At 37.4% G+C, this 14,074-nt stretch overlaps 1 protein-coding gene across 1 annotated transcript in view; it reads right to left on the reverse strand.

Annotated features, from left to right (window-relative positions):
• The window catches only part of LOC121374101 (calcyphosin-like protein), a 35,894-nt gene that overhangs the window by 3,993 nt on the left and 17,827 nt on the right, over positions 1-14,074 (reverse strand). The gene's annotated exons all lie outside the window — the stretch shown is intronic.

Below are 14,074 nucleotides of genomic sequence, written 5' to 3' on the forward strand. Positions count from 1 at the left end.
AGTGTAACACGTATGTCAGTATGACATGTTTGTAGTATGTGTAACACGCATGTCAATACATGTTTGTAGTATGTGTAACATACATATCAATCAAACATGTTTGTAGTATGTAACATTCACGTCAATGTGACATTTTTGTAGTATGTGTAACACGCATGTCAATATAACGTTAGTATGTATTATGTGAAAAATGCTCATGAATACAATATGTAGCATATGTAGCATAATTGTTGTTAATATAACATAGCGTTTCAGACACGTACGAACAATATCTGGAGTGTGTGTGGGGAGGGGAGGGGGAACAATCTTTAGTGAGGGGACCTCGGTCTCAAGTGTGTGTGTGTGGGGGGGGGGGCACAAACCACAATTTGTATCTTTATTTATATAGTGGGGGGGGGGGGTTATTTTTGTTGGTGGGGCATTGTATTATTTTTTTTCAATATCGATGTTATCTCCTGGAAGCTGTATTCTGGTTTTATATCTTATGTTATGTCCAGATTTATACTAGATTTACATCTTGATTATATCCTGATATATTTTTAACCTGCTGCATTGTTGTAATAAATCATTCAGGGGGCTAATTCAGAAAGCTCTTTTAAATTCTCTGTAAGCAACATCGCATCGTCTTTAGAAGTCGTTTTGTAAATTACACTGCGAGTGAACAATGCATCGTCTTTGCAAGTTGTTTTGCATTACATTGCGAGAAAACATCGCATCGTCTTTGTAAGTCGTTTTGCATTACATTGCGAGATAGCAAAATTGTGAGTTCAATGAATTAGGTCCCATAACTTCAAACCGCATGTTTTCCACCGTGTTTAATACAGGAAAGAGCTGAAGCAGTGAAATAAAGAAGAAAGAATGAAATGTTTTATTTAACAACGCACTCAACACATTTTATGTACGATTATATGGCGTCAGACATATGGTTAAGGACCACACAGATATATAGAGAGGAAACCTGCTGTCGCCACTTCATGGACTACTCTTTTCGATTAGCAGCAAGAGATCTTTTATATGCACCATCCCACAGGCAGGATAGTACATACCACGGCCTTTGTTATACCAGTTGTGGAGCACTGCCTGGAACGAGAAATAGCCCATTGGGCCTCCGACGGGGATCGATCCTAAACCGACCGCGCATCAAGCAAGCGCTTTACCACTGGGTTACGTCCCGCCCCTAAAATAAAGATGTAACGTTACCATTTATTCTCATATATAAAAACCATATGCGCACGCACGCATACATGTATGTAAAGCCTTTTACCGTATCTTTAAAAATCATCTGGTGTGAATTGCATGAGCAGACTAGCATATTTCATGAAGTGGTGGGTTTTTTGGCAAGCTTTGGAAAAGCTTTCAAATTAATTCGATTTCTTGTGAAATGCATGTACATATGATATAGTCCATGGGCTAGACCCTGAATTTTAAATCGCCTGTGCTTGTGGAAGAGAGGCAGGGCCTGGGATTTTACCATATCCAAGATATTAAATATACCACAGTGCCTGCTTCCTCAAGAATTTGCCCGCCCAAGTGATACCAATTACGGCTCTGGCCCATTGACTAATAGAGGTAGTAGCTACGATCCATAAGAGTTCCGAGAATGGGTTTATAAACGTCATTCTGTTTTTATCTTCTGTAGTCTTGAGAAGTCTTCTGTCGTTAGCTTGGATCCGTTCTTCTGTTGTATGGGGCACGTACGCAGTTCACTCATTGGAAAAATAATTAAAAAAACACACACACACACACACACACACACACACACGCATACACACACCACATTCTTAGTGACATAAAAAACCAACAACAAAACAATAATAACCAAAACGAAATCCATATTCTAGGCTACCCTTATATAGAAGGGTTGTTGCTTCTCGTGTCATGTCACATAGAAACGCACATGATATCCAATTTTTTATTTATTACTTTTAGAAGCATTTAACTTTAAAAAAAAAAAAAAAAAAAAAAATATATAGTCATTCAAGCCCAGAGCGGATTGTACACGTCAGTAGGGAAGTGCAAGACCAATTGGCACGATTCATGTTAAAGCTCGCAAATCACCATGGGCAATGTGAACATAGTGGAGATGTGTGCTGACGCTTCTAAATAGACATAAGCACGAATAATAAAAAGGGGCCGTTCAAATATTACGTAACGCTATTTTGGTCAAAATTAGACACCCTCTCATCCCCATGTAATCCTCCGTAACGCTAGACCCCCCCCCCCCCATTTTTTTTTAAATTATGTAATGCTTGGAGACACCCCCTGCCATTCTTCTATTCACGAACAAAAAGTAAAGTTTGTTTTATTTAACGACGCCACTAGAGCACATTGATTTTTAATCTTATCATCGGCTATTGGACGTCAAACATATCCGCTGTCGCCACATAGGCTACTCTTCTTTACGACAGGCAGCAAGGGATCTTTTATTTGCGCTTCCCACAGGCAGGATAGTACAAACCATGGCCTTTGTTGAACCAGTTATGGATCACTGGTCGGTGCAAGTGGTTTACACCTACCCATTGAGCCTTGTGGAGCACTCACTCAGGGTTTGGAGCTATTCACGAACAAGTCATGCAAAGGGTGTAATATAATTTTAATGTAGTTTTGTCACTTGAGAAAGCGCAGATAGGCATTTCAACTTGATTTATAATCTTAGCTATAATTACCTACATTGTCGCCGTCCATGGGCGTACATAGGGGGAGTTCGATGGGTTCGACCGAACCCCCCCCCGAACCCCCCCCCCCCCCCACTGAAATCGCTTTTTTTATATAATTTAATATATCTGACATTGATATCTGACATTATTATATTTACTCAACATAGAAATATATGCCCAATATCTCTGCAATCTATTTTGGAACCCCCCTTTTCAAAACTCAACATAGAAATATATGCCCAATATCTCTGCAATCTATTTTGGAACCCCCTTTTCAAAATTCTATGTACGCCCATGCCATCACAGAGCGTTTATGAAAAACACAAAACAAAATAAAAGATAGATTTCTTTTTTTGTGTTTTTTTTGTTTGTTTTTTATAAAGTGCGTTACGTAACGCTGTTAAATACACACACCCGCTCCCTGTAACACTACATTACGTTTGGACTCACCCATCCCTCGAGCGTTACGTAATATTTGAATGGACCCAAACACGATAAGTGAAATAAATGTACACTTCAATTAACATGTTTATATCCAGCTGTTCGAGCTTCTAAAAGTACCCAGTGAATGGAAAGTGAATTACTTTTATGGTCTGAATGCATCTAATCAAGAATAATAATTTGATGATGGTAGGGAGTGTACTAGTGAATTTGAATATGCTGGACAATTTTTTCATATATACATACCTTCTCATCTCTCTGTTTATGGAAAATAAAGTGAAATAATTAAAATAATAATATTACATGAACGTTTTGCGATATTTGTTAGTTTTATAGGAACTATAGCTACAGCCCGAGTTCTCTGACGGCAAGAGAGCTAGACGGATATTTGTTAATGACAAATGTTCGTCTATAGTCCGTTTCATCATTCTATTGAAATGTTTTTTGTAAATAATTTCATTTTGGTTTAACGCAAGAAGAAAAGTGAAATTGTTCTGGAAATAAGAAAGAAATACAATTTGTGTGTGCAATTTACAAATCAATCGGCTAGGAAATGAATAACTTGTAGTAAATTACAAAGTATGAAAAAAGAAAGAAAAAGGGATCCCTGTAGGACGGACTATAGACGGACATTTTGTAATGACCAAATGTCCGTCTAGTTCTCTTACCGTCAGAGTACTCGGCCTACTATTGCTGTAGCTGAAAAAAAGCAAAATATTGCAAGTCATAAGAACACAACAAACCACTGTAAACAGTATTACGTTTAGAACTTTTTTTGTTTCGTTATGTTTTTGTATGTTGTATTGCAATTAATGCAACTAAAAGTCTCGTCTGAAATAAATGATTCCGACTTGTGACAAGGTGTATTTTGGGTAGGATTTTATTTAATCATCATGCCATGTCAATAGATTTGCATGTAAATGTGTTGTTGTAATCAAAATCTGTTCAAATATGATTATTTATTAATCCTTCATTGACTATTCTATAAAACATAGATGTCATTTGTTAAAAAAAAAAAAAAAAGACATACAGAAAAAAAAGGCGCGGCTATTCGCACTCAGTCAGAATTAATAAACTGTTCTTTAAAGTCTGCTCGTGGGTATTTTGTTAATATCACAGGCTAACAGACCAGTCCTTAAAACACACCAGAGCTGGGTCTGAGTCTGTGTTTGACAAGAGTATGCGATATCATTCGGAAAAAGAAACTCACTGAATTGAATATGACAAAACACAGGTTCTGTGCTGGAGTTTTCAAATCAAATCAAGCAGCAGGCGGCATAGAACATGCGTTGTATTTTTACAACGCCACGACCCAGACCCAGACCCAGACCCAGACCCAGTTTCTGCATGTTTTGTGACCAAGACGACCTCCTGTTTGTACTGCAACTTAATGAACCATCACGTCAACATACCGAGAAGGCTACAGCATGAAACGCGAATCCTCCAATGAAGATACTCGTGCCTAAGACCATACGGAGCTCTTTGGGTAATGTCTCAACATGTTTGGATATCTTTGATTAATCCACCTCACAAAGCTCTTTGGGTAATGTCTCAACATGTTTCATATACTTGATTAAACCACCAGAGCTTTCTGGGTAATGCCTCAACATGTTTAGATATCCTTCATTAACCCACCACACGGAGCTCTCTGGGTAATGCCTTAACATATTTGGATATCCTTGATTAAACCACCACACGCTCTCTGGGTAATGCCTCAACATTTTTGGATATCCTTGATAAAACCACCAGAGCGAAGATGACAATCACTCTCTCGTAATCTAAAGATACCTGTCACAATGCTCCTCCCTTCACTGTCATGGACAGAACTCTGCCAAAGTCAGAGGTTGTGCCCACGACAGACGTGCTTTAACAGTTCTCTGATGGAAGCATGCCAAACATTACCCACACCCAACAATGCTCCTCTAGAGGCCATCTGAGGTCGCCGATAAAACTAACGATTTGCAAACTGGAAATGACCATCCTCCACACAATGGAACATTATACATATTTGAATGATTGTTGAAATGTTTGGAGCCAACGGTCAGAGGGAGGGGTTAATACACGAGAAAAATCAACCCTAACTAAACACGTGTATCACTGCCTCTACCCGACTTACAATATATGTTTAACAGCCCATGGTCAACAATTCAAATGTTCTTCCCATTGGTTGTATAAGTTATACTATTTGATCAGTTTTGGTGATACCAGTACAACTCAGTCTAGCTGACCACACCAAGCTTGGGCGAGATCTTCCCTTTTATGCAATTACTGATGCTGATCATAAGAGACAATGAGACAATAAACCTAACATTCTCCAGTATGTGAATTCAAGGAGGGGGAAAACTAGTTACTTTACAAGATACTCTGTAATTAAGATGTGCAAGGTTTGTTAAATGAAATGCTTCTCAAGATATATTAGAGGACTCGGGAACATTTGCTCCTGGAAAGTCTTGGTGACGAATTGCATTACATAATGAAGGAACAGAAGAAATTCTCAAATGACCTAACGTCAAAATCATATTCGAAGTATGGAATATTTGGCTTTTCCTTCTTGTATGGTCACCAAGTACATCTCAGTTATTATGCCAGCCTCTTCATGCACAAGCTATTGGTTATCATTGGTCCACAGATGCAAAAAACAATCAAGCTAATGCAGATAAATATCTTCTGTTATTGGCACCTTGTTGATTAGGCTTAACAGTAATAAATACTTGATGCCGAGTAATTGTATTAATGATGTTTATTAAACAAATGTCAATGTGTAAATAATATTTACACATTGACATTTGTTTCGAATATGAAAAGTTTTGATTATATAACCAAAACCATTGATAACGTTTTTCTTGGGGGACAGGGGCAGTATGGTTCCTCTAGCAAGCAGTATTATATGGAAGAAACATATAGAAGTCGGTCTTCTGTAATAAAAGTAAAACAAGAAATATTTAAGTTTGGACAACTTAAAACCCGATTAAATGATAATGCCAGCATAAGCATATGAGACACCCCATCACCTCTCCCCCACCCCCTCCTGCTGGAGAAAATCCTAAAATTTTGGTAAAAACAATAGAGATATTCAGGCAGAATGAGCGAAACTTTTTCATCATTCTACCCACAATATTATTTGCAATCCATTTAAAAATGCGTAGTGAATCATTTGCATCCCTATATAGCTGTTTGGCAGTAATGCTAATAGTCCATGAGCCAGACCCTGGATTTTTGAGATTGACTACCAAGAAGGTGACCAGATCCAACAGTGATTTTTGGTTAGTCTGGTACCTGAGGGGTCCAAAAAACTGTGATGGACTTTTTGGAAGTGTAGCTTAGTGCCCGTATGGCGGCCATCTTTAAAGATGGCCGCCGGTTTGGGACTAAAATATGATACTTCATAAAAGTGACTTTGGAGCTCTAACCACATGACCCACAGACATGGGGTTTGGAGTATTTTGTTCATCTTTGGATTACGCATCTTATGATGTATATATAGTGTACCTTAATTACTATTGTCTGTTCCAAATTTAAGAAATAATGTAAAAAATGTGTGTTTTTTCACATTTTTCTAGTAAAGTTTATCACCATTCTCTATCTATACATGTTATGGTCAAATTTCCACCTAGGTCATCTCGATGTATTCATATGCCATCCATAACCACCATTACATTGTCTTGTTTAACCATTTTTGTACTCTGGTGACGCGTTTTACTATAGATACCTAATTTTCGTTTTCGGCTCTTTTGGGGTAGGGGTAGTATCAGATCTTTAATAAGCTGCTATAAGGAATCATAAAGATGACTTGGGGACATGAAGTTAGGCTAATTTGATATCAAAATACATTTTGTATTCATATATTTATAATTTTACACCACTTCAACCCTTATAGTCTGTTCATAGGCCTATAGGTTCCGATGGTTTAGTCGTTTTAAATAATCTACCAAAACATACATGTTGGCCAACTACAGTACCAATCACTTGCAGAATTAGGCCTACCATGATTCATTATACACGAGCCCTACAGAATTGGTTATAACAAAAAACAACCACAACAAATACTACGTTCACTTTCATCATGGATGCCAGGAACTACAGACATGTGCACGTGTCAAAATGTTACTTTGATCTAGCTCAAATTATTGTTATCGTGAAGGCTTAAAACTTTCAGTAGGCCTACAGAGATGGTGAGTATTGACTTATGATATACGTTAATCCCACTTGTGCATACTTTGTGAGGGCTATTTTATGTATGTCACCTCTGCAATGCATAGCCATTGCATGTACATTGCACACCTGTATTCTGTAGGCCAGTTTCTATTGATACTCTATACTGTGGATGGATGGATGTAGCCCCACTGTGGCGATGTAATTAAACATTGCAATGATTGTCAATGTAGCCTAGATTAAAAGGCTAGGTATTTTCATAAAAATTCTAGACATTGTCCCCGATGTGTTTCACAACATTAAAGAGATTATGTCCCAGGTAGCGGAAGTGGCAACAATTGGAATTTCATGGTAAACGAAATTCTAGTAAGACCCTCTATATTTCATATGTGTAACCTGGCTATTGTAGGTATATTGAACCGCTCATCCAAGGCGCCATCTAAATTTTATAGGTGTAACCTGAACTGCACGTCCGTGGAGTCACTAGGACTATGCTCTATGATTTCTATTATCCCCAGTGCCCACTAGGCATTGCCACTTGTCTGATTCCGATTCTGATAAACGCTGTTTATTTCAAATGTGAAGCCATGGCAGAGCCCCCACACAAACGCCCCAAACTTGACCCCTGCATAATCTGTGTAAAGAACTCTCCACCTGATCAACTGGTGAGGCCAAGAGATCTGGAATCTTGGAAAATGCTTTTTGATGCTGTAGAGATACGACATTTTGAACCTATCATAAAACTGTCGACTGACAATCTAAGTGTTGTACCCAATGTACTGTATCATCGTGAATGCAGATCAGGATTCACGCACAAAAAGGAACTGACACGGCTACAAAACGTGGTAAAAAGGCAAGAATTGGTTAGGACTGAAGGGGAAAAGACAGAACCAAGGCAATCATTGCGACAAACGGGAACTGAAGAAAAATCACGTGTGCATGAATAAGGTGTGCATTTTCTGTGAACGTAAACACAAGTATGTAAAAGGAACACAGAGTAGAGAACCCTTGATACAGGCCGTAGACCTTTGGACTGACCAGACTATTCGAGACATTGCAATAAAAACCGCTAATGAACGACTTCTCGCCATAACTTCCAGAGACATTGTTGCAGCAGAGGCACATTACCATAGTGCTCCAACAAAATGATAATGATATTCTCTCTAGCTGAAACCAGCAGCAGCAACAACAGCACACGTAACTATCTCACCACCTGATACAAACTGTCACACAGCTGTGGGTCACAGATTCTGAAAAACATTATCATGTTATAATCAGAATTAATGAATGTTTAACGACACCCCAGTACGAAAAATACATCAGCTACTGGGTGTGGTTATAATCATGACAGTTTAGAATATTCAAAATGAAGATATTCTGTCGCAGAAAACTGAATTATAAAGCTACATCCTATAGCAAAGGATGATGGAACAAGTTACCAAGTCTGCAAGGTTAACTGTGTTACAATTTGAGCTAACAGTACTTTATATCAAGACAGATACTTACATTTTCAATTAAGATACTTCTTGATAGATATAAATTGATAAAACATGTGTAAATATTATTAAAACAAAACTACTTGCAAATAAAATAACATTTTGTACTCATTGTGTCTTCAATATCGTTACACATTTAACTTTTATTCTACCCTTTATAAGTGCCATTCTCAATTTCGTTGAGCCTCTCATCTTTTACTTATCCTGAACGAGCACATCCAAGTTGGCAAGTAGCTCAGGAGATAACTGTCTAATCTTAATATAAATTACAAACACATAAAGTCGTCCCACATACAGTGCCCAGAACACTTTTGTAATAAAAGAAATTTTACACTGTATTGGTGAAGTACCTTTCACTATCCAAAATAAATTAATTAATTAGTTAGCACTTGTGTTTTGGATATCTCATCCATGTATTTTGCTGGTACGCTTACCAACAAATAAAATCGAATAAAAAGAACGAAAGAACGAAGATAAATGAAAGAATATCCAAGAATGCCCCAGCCTTAGCAAGTATATGTCTCGAATAGTCTGGTCAGCCCGAATGTCTACGGCCTGTATCAAGGGTTCTCTACTCTGTGTTCCTTTTACATACTTGTTTTTACGTTCACAGAAAATGCACACCTTATCATGCACACGTGAATTTTCTTCAGTTCCCGTGTGTCGCAATGACTGCCTTGGTTCTGTCTTTTCCCCTTCAGTCCTAACCAATTATTGCCTTTTTACCACGTTTTGTAGCCGTGTCAGTTCCTTTTTGTGCGTAAATCCTGATCTGCATTCACGATGATACAGTACATTGGGTACAACACTTAGATTGTCAGTCGACAGTTTTATGATAGGTTCAAAATGTCGTATCTCTACAGCATCAAAAAGCATTTTCCAAGATTCCAGATCTCTTGGCCTCACCAGTTGATCAGGTGGAGAGTTCTTTCCACAGATTATGAGGGGTCAAGTTTGGGGCGTTTCTGTGGGGGCTCTGCCATGGCTTCACATCTGAAATAAACAGCGTTTATCAGAATCGGAATCAGACAAGTGGCAATACCTAGTGGGCACTGAGGGTAATAGAAATCATAGAGCATAGTCCTAGTAACTCCACGGACGTGCAGTTCAGGTTACACCTATAAAATGTAGATGGCGCCTTGGATGAGCGGCTCTATATGGGTCATTCTACATGAATCTTGTCAAATTACAATGCATATTTACAAAATATAAACATAGTTATTTCTTCAAAAATTTTATTTTATTTATTTCATTACAGATTTCATATCACAGTGAGTATCATAGCCGAGCTCATGGGTGAAATAGTACTGCACATTGGATCTAGATATTAAGTACCTTATACTGAAATGTCCACTAAGTTACCGAGACATTCTGATATATTTTATCTTAACATGTGATGTCCGATCTGTACCAAGTTCTGTTGTACACATTCAACTAAAGTCATTATGAGGAAAGAGTGTTAAACAAAGTGGTTCACCTTTGCAGATAATATCATAATCTCTTCAAATTACACTACAAAAAACGATTATTTGCATTTCATGTCTCAACTAATAGTATAATATTCACTGTCTTAGTAGTATAAATTAGAAAAAGTGATATAATGCATCTATAACATTTATGTGAATTATACCACCATATTTTGCAGTTTCTTCTTATTGTTCTTCATTTAAACATAAAAATATCTTCGGTAACTTAGTTGAACACTGGGTAACTTAGCTGACTGCTGGGTAACATAGATGACAATATAAGATCACTAGATAAAAATAGTAGGAACTACAACAAAACTAATGCATCCTATATTTGTAGATGGCGATATTAAAACAATACCACGAACCATACAGAGAAATGATTTGACCATACAAATGCTGTTTATCAGTATACGACAATCTGAAGCAACTGCCATACAGATCAAACAAAACACTAATATAAAGTTTTGTCAAAGAAAGTTCAGCATAATCATGGCAAAGGGATAAACGCTGCAGTATGATAAAAAACAACAACATATGACTTCACAACACCACAAATGGATGTGATTCTGTTCTGAAGAGCTACATGTATGTAACCCAAACATTCATAATATAGAAGATCATCTGAAATTCATCAAGCAGATTCAAAAGTATTAACACCATAAAATATTAAAATGAAACAATATAAACGCATTAACACCATAAAAATATTAAAATAAACAATATAAACGCATTAACACCATAAAATATTAAAATGAACGAATATAAACTAAGATTGTACATTAAATCTGTATATTTTTCACACTGATTCATTCTAATGATTCATTCATACTTCTTGACCATTTGCGCCCATATTTTCTGTTCGACTTGTCTGTGCCTGGAGCCAATCTTCACTGGTTCTGGAATAAGTCTGATTATTGAATCATAGCTGTACCAATATTCATCTGACATAGTAGGCCAAAAGAAGCGATTATGCCATAAGGAGCCAACTCGGTGCATCGCCTTCACTAACACATCAGACTCGTCAACTTCTATAATGAGGCCTGGGTATGGTTTGCCATCATACTCAATGATGCAGTGTTGCCCTTTTAAATCTTGTGAGTAGACTGTCGATGTTATGTAGCTTTCCTTGGCTGGTTGGTTTTCTGCTTTATGGAAACTAAAATGCCTCATTGTGAAACACTCACATTTGAACTTTTCTGTAGGCTTGCAGAAGCAGCTCACATGTCGATATGTAATCTCCTTTGCACAGGAGGACACAACCTGATGAAGAGACATTGTTCCTGGCACCAACATTGGCAAAGTGTTTGGTGGAACATCAGGTACATAAAAAAAGTTTGATTGCAGATCCTTTCAACTTTTCATAAAATGTTTCAGCATTTGGTACATCAATGCCATGAGCTACCAGGCGGTCAGTACTTCGCTTGATGGCACCACCTACACCATCAGGAGCGCCTTTCCCATGTGAGGATTCAAAGAAGTTCCAGGTCATCACATTAAAACCAGTTTGAAATGGTTTGGTACACATGAGGAAGAAGTTCTGCTTCTGTCGGTATTGTGTCACTGGTCCATCACTGAAGACATGAAGGGTTGATACTTGAGTGTATTCCACCTTAATATATCGGAGGACAGGATCCAGATAAGCCCAGATAGCCTTCACCTTGTCACTTGCTTTATATTGCATCCATCGCTGTCTACCTTTTCGAAGATGAAGATACTCTTCCCGTTTTTGGACATCCTGATCTCTTTTCTGTCGATAGCGCCGTTGTTTTTTGGCGCTGGTTAGTGCCATAATCTAAGAATGAAATAAAATCTATAGGCTATACTAATAGGTGGATGTCCAGTAAATATGTAATGCAAAACAGGGTTATTTTATACCCCCTTTTGCATATACTGATTTGTAACTCAATATTGTTCCTCCATCTAAAATTATGTAATGCTCTTGTGATCTCACCTCTTTTCATGGTTAACTTGACATAATATAAACATTACTGCATATTCTGTTTGTATGTTTTATTTCTTTCTCAAGGTAATACTTGATTTAAAACATAATTATAGTAGAAAAACTAGCCTTCAAAATTTGTATTCACTTTACACTTTATGTGTGTGTGAGTGTGTGTGTGTGTGTGTGTGTGTGTGTGAGAGAGAGAGAGAGAGAGAGAGAGAGAGAGAGAGAGAGAGAGAGAGAGAGAGAGAGAGAGAGAGATTGTTTTGAAAATGTCCCATAACTGTTTTAAAAAACACCCCTTCCCTTTCCCTCTCCTCCCATACCACCTCAAAATACGCTTCTGCCTTAGAGCATTGTCTAACTGGTAATGTTCTATGGGTTACTGGGGTTTTGCTGACACATTTTAAGAGACATGTAATGAATTTAGTCAGTTAAGTTACCTTTTGTCAACTAAGTTACCACAACATGGTAACTTAGGTGACAGTAACTTAGTTGACGTTAATGCACTCATTTGACTTTTAGATGCAAACAACACATTCACTATTCATGGGGCTGGTACTGGCATCAGAACTATATAGATATTCCATAGGATTTATAACATTTTATATACTGATAACTAATTTTGAAAACTATTGGTAACTTAGATGACATTTAATTAAAGTACTCACCTAAAACATAGATCCATGAAATTAAAAATGAAACTTCTTTAAGTAAAAACACTCTTCTTGGAAGTTCCCGCCGAAAGCAACTTGTGGAAATGCCCTCTGGTGATTGTTAAGTCAGTGTTAATGGAGTTACCTCCCCGTGCAAGGCAAATATTCATCTGGTAACTTAGTTGACTTAGGAGTTGGGGACAACATTTGTAGGCCTTTATGAATGATACCGGAATACTAAAGAAGAACTATTAATCTTATTTTGGGCATATTATATTACACTATAAAATACATTAACATGTTTTGGCCAATTAGACACATAAAATGCCCACAAAAACATGCTATATCTTGTGAAGTGCATTTGGGGACATGTCACACTTGCTTAGTATGCATGAAATCATAATATTTCCATAATGTTGAGAACATGTAACATTACTTTGTATTCATTTTTCATGTTCCTAAATGACAATACAATGATATTTTGCTTAAAATAATGAATATTTTTAGATACTAGTATTTCAGAGGGTCTTACAAAACAGGGACAAAACAAACACATTTCGTGTAGAATGACCCATATACCTACAATAGCCAGGTTACACATGTGAAATATAGAGGGTCTTACTAGAATTTCGTTTACCACGAAATTCCAATTGTTGCCACTTCCGCTACCTGGGACATAATCACTTTAATGTTGTGAAACACATCGGGGACAATGTCTAGAATTTTTATGAAAATACCTAGCCTTTTAATCTAGGCTACATTGACAATCATTGCAATGTTTAATTACATCGCCACAGTGGGGCTACATCCATCCATCCACAGTATAGAGTATCTATAGAAACTGGCCTACAGCATACAGGTGTGCAATGTACATGCAATGGCTATGCATTGCAGAGGTGACATACATAAAATAGCCCTCACAAAGTATGCACAAGTGGGATTAACGTATATCATAAGTCAGTACTCACCATCTCTGTAGGCCTACTGGAAGTTTTAAGCCTTCACGATAACAATAATTTGAGCTAGATCAAAGTAACATTTTGACACATGCACATGTCTGTAGTTCCTGGCATCCATGATGAATGAAAGTGAACGTAGTATTTGTTGTGGTTGTTTTTTGTTATAACCAATTCTGTAGGGCTCGTGTATAATGAATCATGGTAGGCCTAACTCTGCAAGTGATTGGTACTGTAGTTGGCCAACATGTATGTTTTGGTAGATTATTTAAAACGACTAAACCATCGGAACCTATAGGCCTATG

Source organism: Gigantopelta aegis, chromosome 6, assembly GCF_016097555.1.
Source record: "Gigantopelta aegis isolate Gae_Host chromosome 6, Gae_host_genome, whole genome shotgun sequence".
Lineage (NCBI taxonomy): Eukaryota > Metazoa > Mollusca > Gastropoda > Neomphalida > Peltospiridae > Gigantopelta > Gigantopelta aegis.